Here is a 24,652-nt window from a genome sequence, read left to right as displayed (position 1 = left end):
ATTGTGACTTCTAAAAAATATATATTTTCATCATTCTGATGACCAAAATATATTCTTCATACATATTTGTCATCCTCCAAAGGAAGGAGTTCACAGCTCCTAAAATGTTTGGAATCTCTTGTGATAAGGGTGATTCACGTGTCTTTTGTTAATGAAGATGGCTTTTGGACCCCTCCTCTGGGGAGAAAAGAGGGGCTGGAGGTTGAGTGAGCCAATGGCCAATGACCAGTTGATTGTTAATATACAATGAAGTCCCCATAAAATCTCAAAAGGAGATCTTCCTTGTTGGTGAAGGTGTGGTGTCACGGGGAGGAGCACTCCTGGAGAGAGCAGGGAAGTTCTGTGCCCTTTCCCTATATCTTACCTAGTATATCTCTTCATTTGGACGTGGATTCATATCCTTTATCACATCCTTTAATAAACTGGTAAATGCAAATAAGTGCTTCCCTGAGTTCTCTGAGCTGCTCTAGCAAATTAATCAAACCTAAAGGGAGGACATTGGGACTTCCAGGTTGCAGCCTGTTGGTTGAAAGTACAAGTCACACAGCCTGGGGCTTGCCACTGGCATCTGAACTAGAAGGGTGGAGGGCAGTCTTGTAGGACTGAACCCTTAACCTCTGGAATCTGATGCTGTCTCCAGATAGATAGTGTCAGAATTGAGTTGAATTCCCTGATACCTGGTGTCCTATAATTGGTGTTCTGGGACTGAGAACCCCCCAGATTGGAACTGCATATGGGAACTTCTAGAAGAGAAGTGGATTTAATTTGATATAGGTCAGCTTTCCTAAGGTTTACATCAGGAATTCCACGAGAAATAATGTTAACAACCTATGAAGTGTTGCATATCCTGGAAAATTCACAAAGCATCACGTTTACACTTTAAAAGCTCTTAGTGGGGTGCCTTGGTGGTTCAGTCTGTTAAGCATCTGACTTTGCTTCAGGTCATCATTTAGGGAATCTGGGATCAAGCACCACCTCTAGGCCTCCCTTCTTAACAAGGAGTCTGCTTCTCCCTCTCCTTCTGCCTACGCCCCTCACCCTGCCCATGCTTGCACATTTTCTCATGGTCTCATAAATAAATAAATAAATAAATAAATAAATAAATAAATAAATAAATAAATCCTTTTAAAAAAAAGTTCTCAGTAATTAACATTGTTTAATGCAAGGTCCTTCAAACATAATCTACTGTAGAACCCCCTTTCTGATAACACTTCTGATGTATATACTCCAAGGAAGACTACTTTGGGAAATGCTATCTAGCTTGTCTTACTTTTAAATTATTGGATTAAAAAAATTGCTGAGACTTATAGAATCAAGACCATGATTTGCATTACTCCAATTATTTTATATGAGTAATTTGCATTACTCATTATTTTATAAAAGACTGAGTGCTCCCTATAAGCGCAGTACTGAGAAGCATAACACAATGCATGTAAAAAAGTTGGAAGCCTTTATTTGTGAAAATTGTATTTTTTTGGTTAAGATTTCATTTATTTATTCATGAAAGACACAGAGAGAAAAAGAGAGAGAGAGAGGCAGAAACACAGGCAGAGGGAGAAGCAGTCTCTGTGCAGGGAACCTGACATGGGACTTGATCCTGGGTCTCCAGGATCAGGCCCTGGGCTGAAGGCAGCACTAAACTGCTGAGCCACCCAGGCTGTCCAGAAAATTGTATTTTTAAAATAAAACTTTAATCTATTTCGTAGTATAAAAGAGTCTTCTTTTCTCTTCTTCTCCCCAAATTGTCCCAACATAAAGAAAATTAATTTCATTCTTGTATTTTCAAAAGCCATATTTGCTTTTTTGTGTCTATTTTCATATGGAATTTAAAGTATACATTCTGCTGTGAGCCATGAAACATTTTACAAAGTCACATGTTTTATTACACCAAAGCCATAATGAATATTGGCAAAATAAATAAGTTTTTTTTGTAGTACAAAACTTACTAACATTTTAAAACTAAAATCATCCTTTTTAATGTTCATTGTTTGTTTGTTTTCACTCTTACGTTGTACCACAAAATGAATTTTTTTGTAAATTTTTTCCTAAGATTCATTCAAAACAAAACAAAGCCAAACTAATATAATTAAGTGTCTGGAATTGGTAGCACTGTGACTAATAATACATATATATATATAGTTTTTACACTCCCATTAGATATAGATACAGTCATAATACAATAGTCATAGTTCCTTGTTATGAAAGAGAATAAAAATAAAACAAAAGTGAATGAATTTCAGTGATCCAAAGATAGACATATAACAAAAAAAGCTTATCATAAACTCTATATACCATCTGAGAATTCTGTTTAAAGTTACTCCTTAAATCAAATAAATCTCATTTTATACATGTATCTAATCATTATACCACATTGGACTGTTTCACTTGAGGTGATTAATACCTTTAAAATTAGTCAATGCTGCCAGTTGGACATGAAATATTATTGTCCCAAACATGAAGAGCTACTGAATCAAAGTTGAGTCTTATGTTTTACTTACATCTAATAATTAATTATAGATAGGCAATAATAGTCCAGAAAAAGCTATCAAATACTACTTTTTTTTCATTTAATCATAGATTCAGTCCTCTAAAATTGTAATATAATTCTCATTTGACAGGTGGGAAAGCTAAAAGTAGAAATAAGGTGACCAAATAGCTAATCAGAAGCAGAATCAACCAACAAAGGGGATCCAATTGGGCTATACGGGTACCCAACCTTTCTTCTTTAATTCACCAATTCAGTTTAGGAATATATGAGGCCAGGGACACCTGGGTGGCTCAGTGGTTGAGTGTCTGCCTCCCGCTCAGGGCATGATCCTGGAGTCCCTGGATCAAGTCCCACATTGGGCTCCCCATGGGGAGGCTGCTTCTTCCTCTGCCTATGTCTCTGCTTCTCTCTCTCTCACTCTCTCTCTCTCTCTCATGAATAAATGCATAAAATCTTTTTTTTTAAGGAATATATGAGGCCAAATAAGTCATTTAATGAAGAATTGTTCTAAGTAAAATGCTTCCGGAATCCAAGGAATATGGCAGGTCCTGTGAAGTTAAAGAGCTATGATATGTTGGCAAATCGAACTCCAAAAGAAAAAAAAAAAAAAAAAGAGCTATGCGACTGTGGGCAACTTCCTCCAAGCCTTTTTTTTTTTTTTTCATGCTTAGGCATTAAATGAGATGTTGCATTAGTGTTCAGTTTTGTTGTTGTTGTTGTTGTTGTTGTTTTAATTTACTAGAGAGACACAGAGAGAGAGAGAGAGAGAGAGAGACAGGCAGAGGGAGAAGCAGACTCCATGCAGGGAGCCTGACGTGGGACTCGATCCTGGTTCTCCAGGATCACGCCCTGGGCAGAAGCCTGCGCTAAACCGCTGAGCCACCGGAGCTGCCCTAGTGTTCAGTTTTTACAGGGCATCTAACTATAAACAAATGTTTACAGTTGCTATTATTAGAATTCCTCTTGGGTGAAAGGATTATTCCAGAGTAGATAATTAAAATTTGATTAAATTTAAAAAGCTCCAATCTATTTTCCCCAGTTTGATTTCTACCTGTTCCACTGTGTACAACATAAAAATATTTGTTTTCCTCCAAGCTTTTGTATTTATTTTGAATGCTCTTAAGTTAATGCCTAATTATATGCCATACGTATCATTTCACAGTTTGCACAATTTGCTACTATCATCCATTTGCTCCATTTGTTAAAGTCCTACACATCCTTGAGGGTCAATATCAAGCCCTGTATTTTTCTTGAGGCTTTCTTAAATTCCTGATCTCTCTTTCTCTCATGGAATTCCATTGCATCAGGCTTTCTATTATTATGATGTGGTTATCTCTTTCATTAAATTCTGAAAGAATTGTATAACCCACTGTATAACCCTAAAGACAGAGACTACATACTGTTGTTCTCCCACTGTACTTACTATTGGGCAAAAAGTAGATAGGTAAAAAAAAAAATTGTTGAATCCCATTTAAATTGCTTATAATTTGCATATAAAAATAGTATTAAGATGTACAAAAAAAAGATGCTGTACATATCTCATTTTCACAAATGAATCATTTCCCAATGAGCAACAACTATTCTGTTACTTCTTTGTGTCTGATAGTAGCTAACATCATAAAAAGAATAAATATCAACTAGATGATTTAATGATTTGTTTTTTATTATGTCCATGAGAACTTAATAGGCACTTATGGCTGGTGAGTAATTGTACTTTCTCAAGTTTATTCTGCTCCCCCACATATTAATTTCATGCTTTCTCTTCTCAAATTTCCAACAGCTACAGCCTCCACTCTTCTCATGCTCAGCATCAGTCCTTGCTCTCTATTTCACTGAGAAAACGGAGGCATTCCACATTTTCATTACTACATCCTCCATCCACCTACAATTGTGCCCTCAATTCTGCCTTCTTTCCTGTTACTATGGATAAGCTGTCTGCACATCAAACAATCCACCTCACCATGGATTAGATCCTATTTCTTTTGCCAATCAAGAACATTGCTCCAGAAATTCTCCTCTCTCGTGTTAACATTTTTCCCTCTCTACTGAATTATTCCCATCAGTACATAAATATGCTGTACTTCTTCCCTTTTCAAAACAAAACAAAACAAAAAAAAGCTACTTAGTCCTATTTCTCCAATCACCTAAGACCTACTTTTCTACCACCCTAAATAGCAAAATTCTTTAAAAGATTTTTATATCTCAACCATCACAATTTTCTCTCCACTCTCACTTAAACCCACTCTATGAGACTTTTATGTCCAACTCTCTTCTGAAACTCCATAATGTAATGCCATACTTGACCTCTCCTCTTTGAAACACTTTCTTCACTTGGCTTCCTGGGCTCCAACCTCATCTCCCAACTCACTCACTGTCACTTCTTTTCCACCTCTTTTTCTAATTCTTTCATCTCCCAACTTCTGAACATTGGAGTGGATCAAGGCACTGTTCTTGGTTGTTCTTTCTTCTCTATCTAGACTCACACATTAGCTTATCCATCCAATGTCAAGACTTTATGTACTATTTGTATATCCTAAAAACTAATTTATATATCCTGCCTAGACTCCCCTGAATTTCTATACTCTTCTATCTTGCTCATATATTTGCTTTTGATGGTTAAATGGCATCTCAAATAAACATGTTAAAAAACAAACTTGCTCCACCCTCAAACCTGATTTTCCTAGTCTTTTCTATATCAGTTGATGGAAATCCAATACTATTAGTTCCTAAGTCCAGACATCTTAGAGAGTTATCTTTAATTTGTTGTTTTCCCCTATCCCTCACACCAATTCAATAGCAAATCCTGCCACTGGCACATTCAAGATGTATCAATCTTTTGCCATCTACACTGCTGTCGCTCTTTTTCAGACTACCATCATTTCTCACTTGGATTATTCCAATAGCTACTGAATAGGTCTTTTTGTTTCCATCACACTCCCTGAAGTCTATTCTTGACACAGCACTAGACCAGTCCTGCTAGAACATAAGTCAAATTATGTCTTTGCTCTGCTCAAAGACTTCCAATGACTTACCACCTCAATGAACATAAAAAACACAAATCATTCAACAGCCTATGACACGATCTTTGCCGTACTCCCCTACCTCTGTCCTCTGACCTGATCATTTACCCCTGACCCCCATCCACTTCAATTATCCTGATCTCCTCATGATTCTCCTACCAGACAGACTGCCCTGTCCCAGGGCACCACTCCTATATCCCCACTGCTTACTTCTCCACAGTTTTTAACACCTGCTAACATATTGCATCATTGACCTACTGTGTTTATTGGTATTCTCTCCCTTTACATTGTAAACTTCAAAAGGGCAGAATTTGTCCATTTTGTTCAGTGTCTCCTACTTAGTAGATACCTAATAAATGTTTGTTGAAAGTTTATTTACTTAAATTTTAGTAAAATGGGTATTTCTTCAAATTGGAAATATGTTTGCCAGTGAGATTTATGTTGCAATAATATTTAGATAAAATAATAGGCAAAATGGTGTTATAATTTCTTATTAATTAAAAGTGTAGAGGAAATAGGACTAGATTGGGGATAAGTTTATTTTGTTTTTTAGGCAGTTCTGCCAGTAAAACCCCTGTGGCTTCTAAACTTCCATTTGTGTTTGAAATATAAAAGTAATAAAAGTAATAAAACTAAATTTCTCAGGGTAGTTGTGAGAATAAAATCAGATGATGAATTCAATCACATTTTCATTCAAGTGCAACAGGCATTGTTCCAGGTATCAATGCGAAAGCATTTTGTAAATGTAGAAAGCCCAATGTAAATATAAGGAAATACTATTTTCAATAGGAAAAAAGTTTTCAGTTGAGCAATTCTGAACCGCAATGCATATTTAAAAATGATTACAAATGTATATATATTATCTCTAAACTATAAAAATTGGAATATAAAGCTTTTATTAGTGAACTTTTACTAATCTTTTGAAAATATTCTGGAAAACTGAAAACCTAAAACTACAAAGACAAGGGATTTGGGCATGTTTTACTCACCAAAATAAAGTTTCAGTAAATTGGTAACTTTCTTTTTGAATTAGCTAAACCTTAAACTAAACTTAAAAGCCACCACACATAACTAATGCAAAACACAACAACAAAATAAACTCATGGAGCTCTTGAACTGAAAAATCTAAATTTTCCATATATTTGGTTAAAGCCTCATATTCATGCCCTAAATCATATAACTATGAGATGATTTTTCATAAGTTGGGAATCTGGCCTATTGTTTTCAGCCCCCATACTCAATCAGGAAGACTTCTGATTGTGGCAAAATGTGACCACCTTAAGCCCCTCCCCCCACTTTTATATCATTTGGGTCAAACAGGATGGAAGTTTACAATCTTTTGAATGTGTCTAAATGTCAACTCAAGTGGGCACATTTTGCTTTACTAGTTTCCATTACTCTAATGACTAGAAATAACTTTAATGAGATTTGAAAAAATTCTTTAAGTGATTATATTAAAATTGATCCTGCTGATCCTTCTTAATTTACAATGACATTTATACTCTAGTGATATGTCTGTCTATAGCACTCTTTAATTTATTATTTACATGAAAACTGAAAATGTTAAGGTCCTCAACCAAAATATTAAGTTCCAAAACTGAATGCAAAAAAAAAAAAAAAGAAGAAGAAGAAGAAGAAAACTATGAAATTCACACCTGCATTAAAAGAAAATTTTTCAGCAATTTTTAAATTTATATAGGGTGAAGACATTGGCTCTGGTTTTTTTTACATATCACAATACATGAGGTTACTCAGTAATCTTTAAAAAATCATTTTAAAATCTTGCTACTCATTTTATTAAACAAAATGTAAAAGAAACACAGGAAAGTTAGTATCTTCAAATATTGTTTTTTAAGAATGGCAAATTAGAGGATGCCTGGGTAGCTCAGTCAGTTAAGCATCCAACCCTTGATTTCAGCTCAGGTCATGATCTCAGGGTCATGAGATTGGGTCCTGTTAGGCTCTGAGCGCTTTCAATGGGGAATCTGCTTGTGATTCTCTTTCTCCCCTCCCTCTTCCTCTGCCCCTCTCCCCTGCTCTCTCTCTAAAATAAATAAATAAATCTTTTTAAAAAGTGGCAAATTAGCTAGCTAAATATCCATTAAAGGAGCTACCTGTAAACAGATGTAAAGAGATTTGAAGTACTTTATAGTTAGAAAAAAATAATGAAGTTTTATTAAAAAAGATTGATTTTTTCTTTCTGTCTTTCTTTTTATTTATTTATTTATTTATTTATTTAGTCTCCTGTTTATACTTTAAATACTAAGAAGGCTTAAAATAGGGCAGCAATAGTTTCTCACATTGCTTACATTCTGGGTATTTGATAGTATTTAGTATAATGCTACATTACCTTGTAGGTGCTCAGTAAAATGTAATTAAATTGAGTTGAATTTTATGGCTTCTTGGAAAATAGCTGTCTGATTATAGACGATGATGCACTATTCCCTGAACAGGACAGAATTCCATCTCCTTCCTCCATTTTGTAACTGTGTTTTGAAAAATAAATACCTAAATACATAACAGTACTTTGGCCTAATACAAGAATCCTTCCAACTGCCCAGAAGGAAGGACAAGCTACCCAACCTGTATAATAAAGCTAATGGAATAAATTCAGAAGCTAGCTTTGCTGACACTCTTGAAAAGACAATAAAAATAGGCACTGAGTTTTTTGGAAGTCCATTAACTTTAATGAATAAACCAAGAGCAGAATTCAACTATCATTTGATTAGAGAATGTGTGTGTGTGTGTGTGTGTGTGTGGTGTGAATTAAAAAAGCAATCCAGAGGCAAAAGACCTATGTAAAACCATTTGATATTTGTTTAAGATCTTCTTGTTTAGAGCTTGAAATCAATTCTACTTGTTGAGCAACGAAGTATCACAACTGACATTGTGAGATCCAAAGTAATTGAAACAAGTATGATTTCCTTTAACTTTGACCTTTCTTTCACCATCCCTAGAGTCTGATCGCATTCCTAGACATCCAGGGGAAAATGTCAGTTCCTCTAGCACAGGCTAGTATTTTTTCTACATTCCAACGGCTTAGTTTAGATTAAACAGAAGAATGACAGGAAAATCTTAAAAAAGGAACTATTTCTTCCCATCCCACTATCCATATATACAAACACTTGTCTCCACAGGCATTGCAGGAGCAATACCATAGTCTGTTCATAGATTTTTGTTGTTGTGAATGAGAAAATCAGACATTGCCACGTGAGAAAAATGAATGAATTCCTAGAGTTGCAGATGAAAGCAGGTGTAGAAAGGCCTCTGCTCCCTTGTGGTAAGTGCCACCAGTTGACAGGAAGCATCTCATTCTGCAGCATTAGAAATGATTTGGTCTCTGCCAGAAAATAACAGCTGCTTCAACCCAACTGTGTCCTTCAGCGTCTGATGAGCACCCATATACAACTAATTTCTATTCACTTTACAACCTGCATGGTTCCAGAAGGCGAATATGAGCAAGAGTGAGCTAGCAGGCAGTCCATAAATGTAAAGCTAGATGCTTCAATATATGGAAAGGTACTTTGTCAGATACCCACAGATCGATGAACTATATCTGTATATGTAAATTCACATACACATCTAACTACATGCATACTTTTACAATATCAGATCTTCTTCTAGAAATGATTTAAGACAGCTAAATGAGCAAGGAATTCCCCTTTTTACTTTCATAGTCTAACACATCTTTAGACAATGCTGAGACATATTTCTGTGGGAAAGTTCCTATGAATTTACAGAAATAGAAAATATGATTATTCTTTTATCTGTTTTCTCTCGCAAGTAAGGAAAATAGCAAGCATTTCTGCCATCAAATCTTTATCTAAATTAACAAGAAGTTTTGGGTTTTTTAAAATTATTTTGTTTTGTTTTTTTCTTCTTATTGTCATAATTCCCTAGACCAAGGCCAAATCCTTTCCAGCAACTGGCTCCTGGTTTCCTCCACCAAACAATCCTAAATTCACATTCTTCTTTCCTAAGACCACAAACATTCTTTGCTTAGTCCAGATTCTTTCTCTTTCTTTCATGTGTAGAGAGTAAATGCTATCCCTGCTGGGCATCATGCTAACCTGATGACTCATATGACTGCCACTGCCAAACATCTTGTAAAGGAAGGTCCTGAGCCACTGTGATGGACTTAGTAATCCCCACCAGTGTTGGGGTGGGAGGGCAGAGTGGGGGGGCCTTGACCTGGTTGTCAAGATTCAGGATTCTGGGAGCTTCGTGATGTCACACTGGCACCTCGAAGCTAACCCTAGTGGGAGAATTTTCACAATGGAAATCAACAACCACACAACTCAGACTTTCATTTCTCTTTTCAGATGGTCCACCAGAGTATTGCTAACTGACATGTCTCACACAAGCAATGACAGTTCTTGTTACATTGCCATGTTCTTAAATCAGGTTACCTGGGTTCCAAGACCCAACTTACTATGTTACATGAATGAGTCAAGATACTTAACTTTCCAAACACTGGTCTCATAGTAATGGAGTTAATACTGGCTCCTACGTCATAGGGGTCTTGAGAGAACTAAATGAGATGATTCATATAAATATATGAAGGTACACAGCACTCAATAAATGCCAATTGATATTACTGTTGATGTTAGTATTATTTCTTCTTATTATTTTAATTTTTAATAAAATAAACTTCTGCATTCCATCTATGTTTGCAGGGAATTCCCATAATTTTTATCAGTAAGTATAAGAATAATGCCTTGTATGCAATCTAATGCTAAATCTGGCAGCACGGAATCAATTAATGAACTGCAGTAAAATGACACATTTTAAGAAGCAAAAGGCTATTCACGTGTGGATCTCACCTTGTTCTTCCATACCAGTAAAGAGTCCTGAATGGTGGATGGATGTATATCAGTTCCCTATACCCTTCTATTATAGCAGGAATAAAAAAAAAATTCTCACAGAACTCTGTTCTACATAGAAGAAAGTGTTCACCACGCACTCGTTCTTTTAAATGTTAAGCATTTATTACATTTGACAACATGTTCACCATCTTAGGGAAATAAAAGAATAACAGCTAAATTAATTGAGCACTGTGTGCCAGGTACAATTTTAAGTATTTTACAATGTATGTAAGGTATGTGCAATTATCATTCTCATTTTGCAAATAAGAACAGTGAGGCACAGAGAAATGAAGTAACTTGAAGTCTATAGAACTTCACTCTAATAAACAGTGGAGTCAGGATTGAAGCTCAGAAATGCAGCTTCAATCATCAGTTGTACACTCATCTAAAAGAACCCCAAGTCTTTACTCAAACCATTAGCCTGTTTCTGTGTCCAGGATCTGGCACCAGCCTTATCCATATTTTTTGTGAGAAAAGAAAATAAGCACAGAGTAATTTCTTTACAAATATCAGGGAAGTAATTATTCACATGCAATCTATGAAATATACAATACACACTAGAGCACCATTCCAATAATTTCTGCTAAAATTCTGAAGAGCTGTATGTAAAAGAAAAGGCCATGATTGCATACTGACAAACTCATGCATGTTCATCCTTTCGAAAATTGCGTGTATGCTGTGTGTGTGTGTGTAAGTATGGCAAATTATTGTGTCAGTCATACCATCATGTTCTTGGTGATGGAAAATCATCACGGTACCAGACAAATTCAATTCCTGTCCTCATAGAGCTTATGAGTTGAACACTTAAGTAATTATACAAGTAAAAATCAAGTATTATTTAGATGAGGCTTCAGCGCCTTGCTACTTGAAGTGTGGTAATAGGATAGTTAAAAATCAATAAGTGTGCATTATGTATGAATAACAAAAATTAATGAACTATATTAATTTTGTAAAGGAAGCCATACAATATAATGGGATTAGAAGCACAGAAAACCAGTAAGGCATGTGATAATTAGACAGAGATATTTTTTAGCAAGAAGACAGAAACACCAAAGTTCAAGAAGATATTTAGAAGTTGTTTGAGGAGCAATCTAGGGAGAGGTATCATGGACACTCAATTGTATCTGACCACAAATGGGCAATTTACCTCTAGGTTACCAGAAAAAAACATAGCAATCTAATGATCCAAATATCTATTTAGACAAAGTCCTGGAGATACTCAACATGTTCTTTCAAATCTATTCCCCACACTTCACCCTATGGCCAAGTAAGCACCTGTGTTAAAATCAAACTCACCTGAATCAAGCAAAGGCAGGCTAAAACCAAATTCATTTGGTTTGGGGAGTATACAAGCCTTCTTTCAAAGTTTTCAAATATTAAATAGGCATCATAAAAGCATAATGGAGCAGACATTTTCTCTTTTTCATTAACTACGTGGATTTAAAATTTTGGATCCAGTTCCAGGGTATTCCAGCTGTATCATAACTATAGGCTGAAATTATATAGATCCTAAAGTTCTTTGACTCTTAAGATTTTTAGTACATTGCCAAATACACACACACACACACACACACACACACACACACACAACGCTAAATAGGTAAATGAACAAGCAAATGATGAATGCATGCATGGCTCACATATTTCTGAGATGAGTCAAAGTTCGGAATACTTTTTCCAAGTTCCATTCCAAGGGTCAACTCTAAAATGGGTATACCACCTTGTTCGTTCCCTACCCTTTGTCAGCTTCATCTATTCTTACTTACTCTGTCCTTTCTCTGACCATAGGCTGGAATGCATTTAGGTTTTAAGGACTGTCTTCAGTTTGACCTTAACTACTAGGTACTCCTGAAACTAAATGAATTACCAGAAGTTGGTTGCCTAATTTAAATGATTTGGTTCATGTTTAGCACTCCTACATTTTCCCATTTCATTCTCTGTTAGAGAAGGAAGGAATCTGGAATTGTATCACTTGAAGATGTGTGCATTTAGTTTCTATTTGTGTCTCTAATTATAATTTTAATAGCACGAGGGTGAGGATCATGTCTATAACTATGCTAACTGCAATATCTAGCAAATTGTATGGTTATATAGTAAATACTTAATAAATCTTTACAGAAAAAAAGTGTCACTTTCTACCCCACCCATGCAATAATCTCAACAAAGTACCCTTAGATATTTCTGACTCCTAAGGGGAAAAAAGGGAGAGAGAAAAATGTGTTGACATTAAATGGACAATAAAACAAAACATAGCTAGTATACAACTCTTCAAAACAGCCACTTAGCTTCTATATAGTATCCTGGAATCCTGTAATGTGAAACTAAGTTTCGAAGTCTCTAGAATAGTGCTATCCATAAAACTTTCTTCAGCGACATAAATGTTCTATACCTGCGCTGTTTGGTAGGGTAGACACTAAGGATGTAGCTATTGATCGCTTGACATATGACTAGTTCAATTAAGGAAATGAATTTATTTTATTTTCCTTCATTTAAATTAAGATTAAAATTGCCACATGTGACCTGTGGCTATTATTTTATACAAAACAGTTCTAGGTTAAAAAAAAATTGGCATTATTTCACATGCTGACATTTAGGGACACCTTTGATGCCAAAGAACAATCTACAGTCATTCCAAACAAATACTTTGGACATAAGACTAAGGAAAATCATATGCTAGCATGTTAACAAAATTATTTTTATTCTATTGTGACTGAAGAAAATTAATATCTTCTGAAAAACAACTCTTATTGAATTCAAGCCTTTAACTAATTAACAATAACTTCCAAGCTAAATAATTCAAACTTCCTTAATTTCTTCTTTTTTAAGTCCCTTTAATTTCTTAAAGACCAGCACAGTTCTATCTGTTGTCATCTGGTTGTCATGTCAGTGATGGAACTCAGAACATGCTTCTCTAAAATATGAAGCCCTGGCATACTGAATATTTTAAGTTGAAGGATTCTGAAAAATGGTAGGTCCAGGAAGGACCCTGTGATCTCTCTTCTCCCCTGAACCAGGTGGAAAGGTGAGAGGTGCCTTCACATGAGAGATGTCTTCCCTAAAATCTATGAAGACAGAATGATGCCCACAGGCATCTATAACAAAAAGGCTTTCTAATTTCTCCCCCAGGTTACTATCCATAGCATATCTTTTTGTCCTATCATTTTTTCCATGACTCTTCACTCTCATCAAGCCTACTACAAAATAGGCTTAACCATTTGGGGCGGGGAGGGGCTCTTCATTTCCTTATGAAGCCTCCTGTGTCATGTAAAACTTATATTAAGTAATGTGTATGCTTTTCTCCTATTAATCTTTGTCAGCTTAATTTTCAAGCCAGTCAAGGACCATAAAAAGGTCAAGGAAAACACTTCCTGTCCTACACAGTCTCACAGGAGGCATGGGGAAGGAAGGGTGTTGTTGCCTATAACAATGGCATGGCAGAGATATCCAGAGTTGTAGATGACCACGTGTTACACCAGTATCCTGCCAATTCCACTGCATGAATTAGCAGTGAAAGTTGAGAGGAAGTGAGGAAATACAAGTGATAAATGGGAACAGGACAGGTGAAGGTATACAAAACAGAGGTGTAGGCAGCCATACTAGTCATAACACCATGAATGTATGTGCAATGTTGACAACTCTCAGAAATAAAATTTTTAAACTTCTTATCAACTTGAAGTTTATTAACATTAAGCCCTAAAATTGCCATGCTTGCTTGTTCTTTTAACATAATTGTGCAGTCCTGGAGATGGGTCAATATTAATAATAGGGATAAAATATTATGATTCTCATTGAGGTCAAAAGAGCCTTAGTGCTTCCAGTGAGCCTGACCAGAAAGAGAAGGCAGACTCCACAGCTCACGTGCAGCATGCTAAGAAGTGTCAGTGTTTGTGTGTGAAGAAATCACTTTAATTTCAAACTGCACTGCTCCCTGACTATTTCCTACTCTTTAGCAGGAGGTCTCTAGCCTGTTCAGAAGTAACAATACTCTAAACACAAAGGGGTATTTCCGAGTCTCTCCTAAAAGTGGCAGAGCCAGAGCCCTCCCGCAGGGCTGGGCTCCCCTTGCCTACCATTATTCATGGGCAGGCTGCTCGGAACCACTTCCACCATCTGCCTCCAGCTGTGTTGGCATAACAGAAAGTCAAATGTGCTGCAACAAGCTCCAACCCTGAATTTATTGTAAAAGCCACCATTTCTATTTCATTTGGCTAGTAAACAATCTCACACTATTAGGATGGTTAATTATAAATAACAGTCTAGCCTCTTTTAATTGAAATCTACATTTATTTAGAGCCTTTTCATGAGACTAGAATTAAGAAACAAAAAGCATTAGGAATGAATAGAAATGGACCACACTATTCAAATAGAAAAACCTCAAAAGCTAAGAATTAAAGTGCTTCTAAAAAGTAACAATATTTTCCACTTTAGCAGAAATTTTGTTCTCCTGTTCTCAAATTACATTGTCAGTGTTAAGTCATCCCACATTCCTGAACTGAAACAGGGATTATCATTTTTGTTCTGACATTAAAATATACCTGTAGATATATGTATAACTGAATGGTACATAGAGGTGTTTTAAATAAAATGAAGAAATTCATGAAAATCCATTCTTTTATTAGAAAATACTTATTGATTGCCTATTATGTACAAGTAACTGAACTAAATGCTGTAGGACTGTGATCTGGGAAATTTTGGTTGTAAGAGATTGTAAGAAACATATATTATGATGCAGTATACACTTACAAATATATTTATATGACTTAATACTTCTGAGACAATATTTAACCTTAATATGTGTGATATATCCTGATATTTTCAATTCTGTTCTAGTTAATAATGTATTATTATAATCTACCTAATAAAAATGATGACAAACCCACTGAATTAACTTAAAAACCCACTAATGGATTGAAATCTGTAGTTTGAAAACAATATTGAAGAGATAGCAAGGCAAATAATACTCCATTTCCTGCCCTTTAGGAGCTTATGGTCAAATAGCAAAAATAAAACAAAAAACAAAAAGAGGTAAGAAGAAGAAAAGGAGGAAAAGAAAGCAGCCTGAGACTTTAATTAAAAGAGAGAATATAATAAAAGAATATTGCAGCATCATAAGAGTTGAAAAAAGAGATAGATCATATGGAGTCAAAGGAAGGTTTAATGAAGAATCTGATGTATATGATCTAACTTGAAAGCAGGTAGGATTTTGAGAGTCAGATATATAGAAGAGTAGAAATGATATTGCAGATGGAATTCACAGCATGGGCCAAGGCACACAGATGAATAGGAAAAGGATTTAGGAAACAGTGAGTCACCCATTTTGGCTGGAGAATAGTGTATAATCTAAAGTAATAGAGAAGAATGTTGGAAAGATAAAAGGACTCTTTGATGTCAGAGTGAATATTATTTTAAAGTTTAGTAGGCAATGAAGGAAAATGTAAAACTGCCCATCCATCCATCCATCTATCCACCCAACAAGAATTTATTAAGGAGCATAAATAGGCAAGACCCTCTACAAGCTACTGGAGAAAATGAGTGAGCAAACACCCCAGCCCCTTTATTGTTTACATTCTTGAAAGAACTATAAAACTATTAAACAATTAGCAATAACACAAGAAGAAGCCATTTAAGAAAATTAATTTGGCAACCACTTGGAGAAGAACGTTGAAATATATAAGAGATTAAAAGCAGGAAAGCCAATTATGAAATGGAAAAGACTAATTGTCTAATAAGTTCAAAGGTGAAATGCAACTGTTGCTCTAAGTTTGCATGTTTTAGCTCTGCCATTCAAACTTCCTCTGTCCTCCTTTCACTGTGAAATTTGTATGAGTTTGGCCAGTTCAGCACTCTTCCGTCGTGATGGACTTACAGAACCACCCACCTATCCTCTACCACTCATTGGTTTATGGAGTATAATAGATGGGCATATATCTCTTTTGTCTGAGAGGTTTCATTTTAATGTCATTATTGAACCATTTTGGCCAGTCATGAGTTAAGTCTCAGCTGGAGATAGCATGCTCTCCCTCTTGTCTATTATTTTCCTTGTTTCAATTTTTCTGTCATGGTGGATTTTAATAACACAAAAGTCAGGGTAGGAGATTGTTATTAAACAGATTTTTTTTTTTTTTTTTTTTTTTTAGTTCACTTCGCCATTATGTCCAGTCAACCCGTGCCTGGTATTTCTAAATGTTATAGACGTCACAGTAACCTAACTACCTCTAGCACTAGGGGAAAGGTAAGCTTATTTTTTAGCTGCATGATTTATGTTTGGGATGATTATTATCTACTTTCCTCTTTTTTTCAAATCTATTGTATGATTTTTCTCTTTTATTTTAAAACAAATACTTTAATCCTTTTTACTTAGGGTAGTTGTAGTCGGTCATAAAAGGGGCCACTTGGTATCAGAACACCCTCACATATTTGCCTAATAATCCCTTTTAAGTAATCTGGCCCGTTGTTAATGGCTTTTTTTAAGCCAGTCATACACTTAGAATCAAAATTAGCATCTAAATGAGGATGTTTTAAAACGCATGCCTAGGGGTTGCTAGTTTCACCTTTTTTATAGTTTGCCATGTTAAATTATGTAAAATAGAAATGGTATTTTAGTATTTAATGAGCTAATGCAGAACCTATTGAGACAGCCTCCCATCCCCCCTTCTCTCTTGTACAGCCCACAAAATGCTTTTTAGGTATGAGAAATGGCCATGAATTTTAAAGCTTGTGTCAGAATGCAGAGAACCTTTCCTTCTCAACTACCCTGAATCAAAAACAAGGTATTACTAGGAAAATGCTAGTGTTGGAACTGGCTTTATAATCAAACATTTTTTTCTGATGTTGTTACGCGCGATAAAATTAATTAATTTAGTATTTAGTTTTTCCAAAAAATGTATTATGGTTTATATAATGTTACAGTCTCAATTCAATTAGCAAAAAATATTAGTTAAAGCAAGAAATGATGGCACAAGCAGAAGAAAAATGAAACATCCATTCAAAAATATCCGAAGAACATGAAAAGAATTATGGTCAGAGAAGTTACAAATATTATGAAGAAAAGTGGAATGAATCAGATCCATGTATTTTAGCCTGACATCACGAACATTTCCAGAAAATTAGATCTATTATCTGGTAGTTTGTTCCTACAAGAGAAATAGGAGCTTCATTGTTTAAGTCATTTAGAAATAGAGGACCCCAAATGATAAGGACTGTGGTATAGAAGAGGGAAGAAGGGAATGATTAGATGAACTGGTAAATTGGTTCTCTCTGTAATTCCAAACACTCTCTTTTGTAGTGTAGAAAATCAAGGCAGAAGAATTTCTATGTGAGATTTGATAAAGATAACATTTTTTTTTCTGTTTAAATATTAAAGCAATCTTTGGAGAAAAGATCCTGGGGAAAAAAATACATAGATCAAAACCACAAGAGATTTGCAAATGATGAAGGCTTAAATCATCAATAGCACTCTGGAATTTCAAAGCCCTGGGATCTAAGGTGATTGTTTTCCTCTATTTCTCTTCTGTTTCCTGAGCTGTTTTTGTTCCTCATTATCCACTCCCTGTACACAATCTCCCCACTTCTATCTTAAAACCAACTTCTTATTCACTTGGAAGATTGACTTTTTCTATTTAAATAACTTTGATTTTTGCTGAAAGAAAGCCAAAGTGACACAATCTTCATGGAAAATCATATTTTGCCTTTTTTTTGAAGAATTTTTATTTAAAGTGGTATATTTGGTACAAAATTGTGCACCTTTGTCTAAATAGAAATTAAGATTTTCCATTCTGCCCATATCATCATCCACTCCTTAAAAGTGGCTACTAAAAATATTTCTGTACGTATTTGATGTTCATGCAGACATTCCCATGTATATGTGAGTGTTGTATACTATTTTTTACCTGGAATTTATCAATTCTTTGCTAATAGATACATTTATGTTGGTTCCAATAATTTACTATAACTTATGGCATTGTAATTATAGTCTTTGAATTTAAATACATGCTGAGTCAAATGTAAAATATTTGTTGGGTTGTATCTCTGAGTTTAATATCTTTTTTCCCAATTAGCCTCCAAAAAGCTTGAATTAGTGGCCCAAATTATGTGAAACTTTCTCTTTCACATTCATATCTTCATCAAGAAAGAATCGATATTCAAATATTTTAATCTTTGCCAACCTAATATTTGAAAACTATCGTTGTCTTAATTTGTGTTTTTCTATTATGTGTAGCATCAGTCTTTTTTGTATGTGTTTATTGGCATTTATATTTCCTTTTTCTTTGAAGAGCCTTATTTAGACCTTTTGCCTATTTTATTGTTAGTTTCTTATCATGTGAAAACTCTTTGTATATCATGTAAACTAGCCATTTGTGTGGTAAACATTTTTTCAGAATGTTGTTTGCCTTCAACCTTGTTATTTTTATAGAGTCAAATTTATTAACTCTAATTGCATTTATGATTATTATTTTTCATGTCATGCTCACAATGGTAATGCTTGACATGGTATTTCAATAGAATCGCTTGGTCCTTGTTGCTCCCATTGTACTGCCTTTTCTACAGGACTAGCAGGTTGTATTATAATTATCTGCTCCCTTCACTAAATTGTTGATTCCAAGCAGAACATGACACTGTCATATTTGTTTTTGTAGTTTAGTTAGCAGAAAAGCCAAAATGCCATTACATATAAATACTAGCTGGTAAATGATAAGTAAATAAACATAAATAAATGTAAATAAATGAATTAGTGAATGAACAGATGGATAAATAAAATTTGAAGCTTAGAATCAGCCAGATGTGAAATCTGGAAATGAACTCATAACCTTGTTATGAATTTATCACATCCATTTATAAAATCATACAGTTTTAATTCCTAAAATTCACTATTATTTAATAATCATTTTCTATAGTACAGTTTAAAATCTTTCATGAAATCTTTTCTGTATCTCTAATTTTAATCTCTTCTTGATTCTTTTTTATTGTAATTATTTTTCTCATTTTATTAATTAGATAGTTCCATACTCTGGTCCTCCTTACTTTAGCAGGCATAGTATTTTATTAGTCACATGCTTTGCTAACAAGTTGAACTAGCTTTTAAAAAAATGCTGAATGCTTTCTCTAACCAAATATAGTCCTACTCAAAGTAGTTAAAAGTAGGGCACAGTTACCTTAGGAACAACAGAAACCAGGTATATGAAACCATTAGGACATCCTCCCTCATTCTACTCTACTTCTTCTGCTGTCAATTCATTCTCTGGTTTATCCTCAATACTAGAAACATATCCATTTGCACCTTTTGGGTTTAATATCCTCAAAGCTTACAGTAATCAGAAAAATAAGGACTATTGCCTTCTGGGTCTGTGTTAAAAAATGAATGAATAGATAAATAAATGATAAAACAAGAGAAGGATTAATTGGCCAGGCAGCAGTCAAATACACCCTCTTGGAATAATCACTGTGTATCTGTGGTGATGTTATACAGTGATTGGGTGATTATGGGCCTCATGAAGAACAGATTCCATTAACAAAAAGAATAAAGGAAGGTCTCAGCAAGTGTCCTGATTAAAACCTATTTGTTGGAAGTCAGACAGACCTAGGCCTTGCAGTGCTTTTGACTTAATCTTCCTGAGGCTACGTTTCCTCATCTACAAATGGAGTAATAAAAGTATACCTAATAAAGGGATGTTATTTAAAAATGCAATGATATAATATAGGTGCTTAGCATATTACTGTTCAATAAATCTTAGCTATCATCATCCTCCTCAACTTCATCCTTATTATCATCACTGATGAATAATAAGAAAGAAGTTTTAGAAATGGGAGAAGAATTTTTAAGAGGAAAATACATGAGAAAATGAAAAGAAGAATATGGAGGATAATTTTTGCAAAAAGGCAAGTAAATTACAAGATGCAAATGCTCAAATACTTTAGATACTACAGAACCTAATAACAATAGTTATGTCATTAGCCACTTACTACTGTGCTAACAGCTTTATATATTGTTTCATTTCATCTTGCAACAACCCTAAGAGCCTACTTAAGATTCTCTCTCTCCCTCTCTCCCTATACCCCCCCCCCGCCTCTAAAAAAAAAGATTCAAGAAAACTGTGCTCTGATTCTGAGTCTGCCTCCAGTAGGTGCATGGATATAAACAAATCATGCAACTTTTCTGAGATTTCATTTCTATACTTGTCATATCCAAATAATACCAGTCTCTACTGGAGAGTGCACACACAGCACTAGACATACCAATAACCCCTTTCTGCACAAAGAGCTAGAAACAATTTCTTTACCCTTGGGACTTTGTGCTAGATACCCAGGCCTGACATGAAATCAACACAAATAGATTGGTCCAACATTCATGGACACAGAAATACATGCAGGTAATAGGACTGACTGATATAAAAAACAAAAACAAAAACAAAAAAACAAACACACACACACACACACACACACAGAGAAAAGCCTGTAAGCTAAATCCATGAATCAACAGAAATCATGAATCAGCAGGAACCATGAAGTTTAAAATAGAGAAGAGAGTACATCTTCCAGAGGCAGAGACATTGAGATAAGCATAAATAGATGTCTACCAACCCCAACCACTACTATCAAGAAGGGAGAAAAAACTTGCTTTCAGTTTATTGTCAAAAGTACATTAAATCAACTATGGAGATTTTGAAATCTAGGTTCTCTGACTTCTGTCTACAAGATTGTTAAGATGGTTTCTTTTTCATTTCCCTGTTGATCTCTACAATGCCCATTAGCTGAAGTAACCTGATCATGTTTCTGTAAATTGAAACCAGGAAGACTGACAAGCAGCCCTATGAGCCTCAAATGAGAATAAAATTAAATATGAAAAGGCTTTAAATATTAAAAACTAAACAAAACAGGATATTTTGATAGTAAAGGGATGTAACAACTGTATGTGTCTGAAGAGACCTAATTTAGTAAAGATTTAGAATATCTTTAAAAAAACTAATTATACTATTTATATTTACTGAAAGATGAATATGAATGTGTTTGACAATCATTTCTAAGTTTCTGATTTCCTTCAGAGTTCTAATGAGGACAACTGTCAGGATATGTTTTCCCCCTCTAAAAAAAAAAAAAGAGTCAGAATAGTTTTCCATTAAAATATCTTAATTTCTCCATACTGTTCCTTGAGAAATAATTGAAGCTCCGTTGCTTGGAATACTGGTAGGGAAAATCATTAAAATATGCTGGAGGGAACTAGCCTGTACTATCCTGGGGATGGAAGAGTTGAATGTAAGTCCTTTCATCTTTATTTAGACTCTTCTGTAATATATTTCCTTTCTGAGAAAGAATTTATCTCCCTCCAACAACATGCTGGGGAAAATGGCAATACCAAACTATATCATAATGCAATAATCTATGTAATTAAATTATTTCATGGATCAATAGGAATGTGCAAATTGTGAAAAACTGTGAAATGTAATAATGTGTCTGACATTATAATTTCTGATGGCTTATTTATTCTTCAAGGGTTTTATACATTGATGCTCATTTGATTTCCCTGAACAAAGAAATGTTTCCTGGTTTGCTTTGGTTCTTCATTCCTTAGACAAATATATGTAGAGAGCATGTTCTGTGTAAGGCATTGTGTTAAGTGCTGTAGGGGATAAGAGGAAAAATAGGGTCTTTCTCCTTAAGGAGGCTATGTTATAATACAGACAGAGAGACTGCATGGTACAGTAGAGAGAAAAGGACTCTGGGAACACACAGACTGCATTCAGATTCCATCTCTGGCCCTTGCCAGCAGGGTATCTGTCTTTTTGCATGTAAAATCATGATAAAAATGCCTCTCTGAGGTAACTGTTCTGAGAAAGGGGAGATAATGTACATAAAGTACCTAGAGAAATATTGGTATTCAATTAATCAGTGTGACTTTCCTTACTCCTTAAAGAAGCAAAAAAAAAAAAAAAACTATAATCAGGTAATATGTGCTAAATATATAAATCAATTACCTAGAGAATAATGTGGGAACTTTGCTATACGTTTTTAAATATAGTGGCTGCCAACTAAGAGAGTGAACCAGCAGAAACACCTGGGAAGCTTTTTTTTTAACTCCTTCAACTATCCCAACTACCCCTCAATATCCACCCCACTCCCTACCACATCCATACATTCTAAAATGTGTCAATCGGGTAGAGAGAGCAAGTAGGGAAATGCTGAGTTCTGACACTTACTGATTTTAGCCAAGACATTCAATCTAAGTTTTAGTTTAGGGCAAATACCATGATTGCAAAGGTTTTCCGTTCCCTGTAAGTAACATTGTGAATGTCCTAAATTAAATACCCAGCAACTGTTTCCCCATTAGCTAAATAAACTGTGAAATAGCAAAGTTGTAAGTATATTACAGTATTACTCTAAGAATTAACGTAGTTTCTGTAAAACACCTTCTCAGTGATGCACACACTTGATATTTAATAGCAATTATCATGGAAGGGAGAGACATCCAAGAAAAACATCCCAGAGGAAATAACATTGAACATAGCAGGATTCTGATATGCCAGAGTAGACTGGGATAACTTAGCAAGCACTGTGGCAGGGTCATGTATATTTGAGAATAGTGGATAAGCTAGTTTAACTGGTGTTTAAGATCCATAACAGCAGAACGTGGCAGATGATGTTGCAAAGTAGACTGTGGTCCGTACGTGAACGTCCCTGAAAAAACTATTGAGGAGATTTTATTACATCCACCGTGCAAGGTGAAGCAAACGAAGGTTGCAACACAAAGGAAAGAGAGACATGATTAGAACTTCGCTTTCAGAGGATTAATGTAGCACTTCTATTCAGGATGGGAGGAAACCTGACAAGAGGTGTGCACGTTACCCAGGAAGCAAGTGTGTTTAAATAATGGTAGAAGTATTAATGGAAGGAACAGGTCAAGAGACATTTCAAGAGAGCAATCAACAAAGCTTGATAATATGGTGACGTGATGAAAGGATGACAAAATGTTCTAGAATTAATTCAAAGTTTGGTAATTATTAGAATAATTACTCCCTTTACAAAAGCAGAGATGTCGACAGGAGAAACTGTTTTGGAAAAGGAAACTATTTGTTTAACAAAAAACTGTTAAGCATTTTAATTCGGTTTTGAACTTGATGCATTTGAGGTATCAGGAAATTATCCAGGAAAGAGTCAGAGATTGGGGCCAAAGATGTTTTTTGACCATCATTTCAATAGAAATTTTAAAAAGACTTCATGAAGGATTAAAGATAGGGCCTCAGGGACATTCATCTCTCAGAGGCAAGAAAAGAAGATAAACTTGTCTATTTTACCAAAATAAAATTGTCCTAGTACCATAATCAGTTAAGACTATGCCTTCGATTTTATTTAAATGTGTATTTATGGCTTCACATTTGTATGACAGGAGATTTTAAAAAACTACTGATTACTTTTATTTTCAACACAACTACTTATTAATTGTTTAAAACTCCCTTTTCAGAAGCTTTATTTACTTCATATAGGAATAATTCTCCAAATGGCCCTAGACAAGTTTTCCAGTTTACTTAACTCCAGGAATCCTGCATTTATTTTCTTAATGCCCTTGGTTCTTTTTGCCACCCATAGGTTATTGTGAGAGGAATGATTCACAACAATTAAAACTCAGTTTGCAAGAGAATTGTAGACTTGGCAGATAGAAAGGGACCTGCATAATCAATCGTAAAACAGGTCTTCTGCCATCCATTAGGATTTTGACTTCAATATTAGAGCTACCATTCAGTTAATGAAAATTGCCTTATATGGAATTACATGTAAATGATACATATTATTTCCGCCATTTGAAGAAGTTATGCTAATCGGTATTTTGTGGTCTATTTAACAGCACAACCATGCCTGGTGGTGACTCGATCCAACTTTTCCAGATATTTTATTTCAGTGATAAGCAGAAAAAGGGCATTCCAGGAATTTTCAGGATGAAGGTCGAGATAACAGAGACTGGTGTGTGATTTTAATTAATCAATTAATTAAGCAAATATCTGCTAAATTCTAGAGTGCCAATGGCGAACAATACTTCTGCCTTCACAGAGCTTTCAGTGCAGCAGAAAGACTGACGTACCCAAAATCAATTTCAACGAAGGAGATGTACTTATGGGCGGGGTGGGGGTGGGGGGCCAGACAAAAGTGCCACAGGGCCCAGAGCAGGGGCAGCTACTTAGCTCAGAGGTATTCTGGAATGTTGCCAGTAGCAAAGTGACGTTTAAATTGAGGCCAGAAGAATGAATAGGAGCTGTCCAGGGAAAAGAGGAGAGAGGAAGCGGAGCAAAGCA

The sequence above is a fragment of the Nyctereutes procyonoides genome, unplaced genomic scaffold (genome assembly GCF_905146905.1).
Source record: "Nyctereutes procyonoides isolate TBG_1078 unplaced genomic scaffold, NYPRO_anot_genome, whole genome shotgun sequence".
NCBI lineage: Eukaryota > Metazoa > Chordata > Mammalia > Carnivora > Canidae > Nyctereutes > Nyctereutes procyonoides.
Note: the sequence above shows the minus strand (reverse complement) of the source record.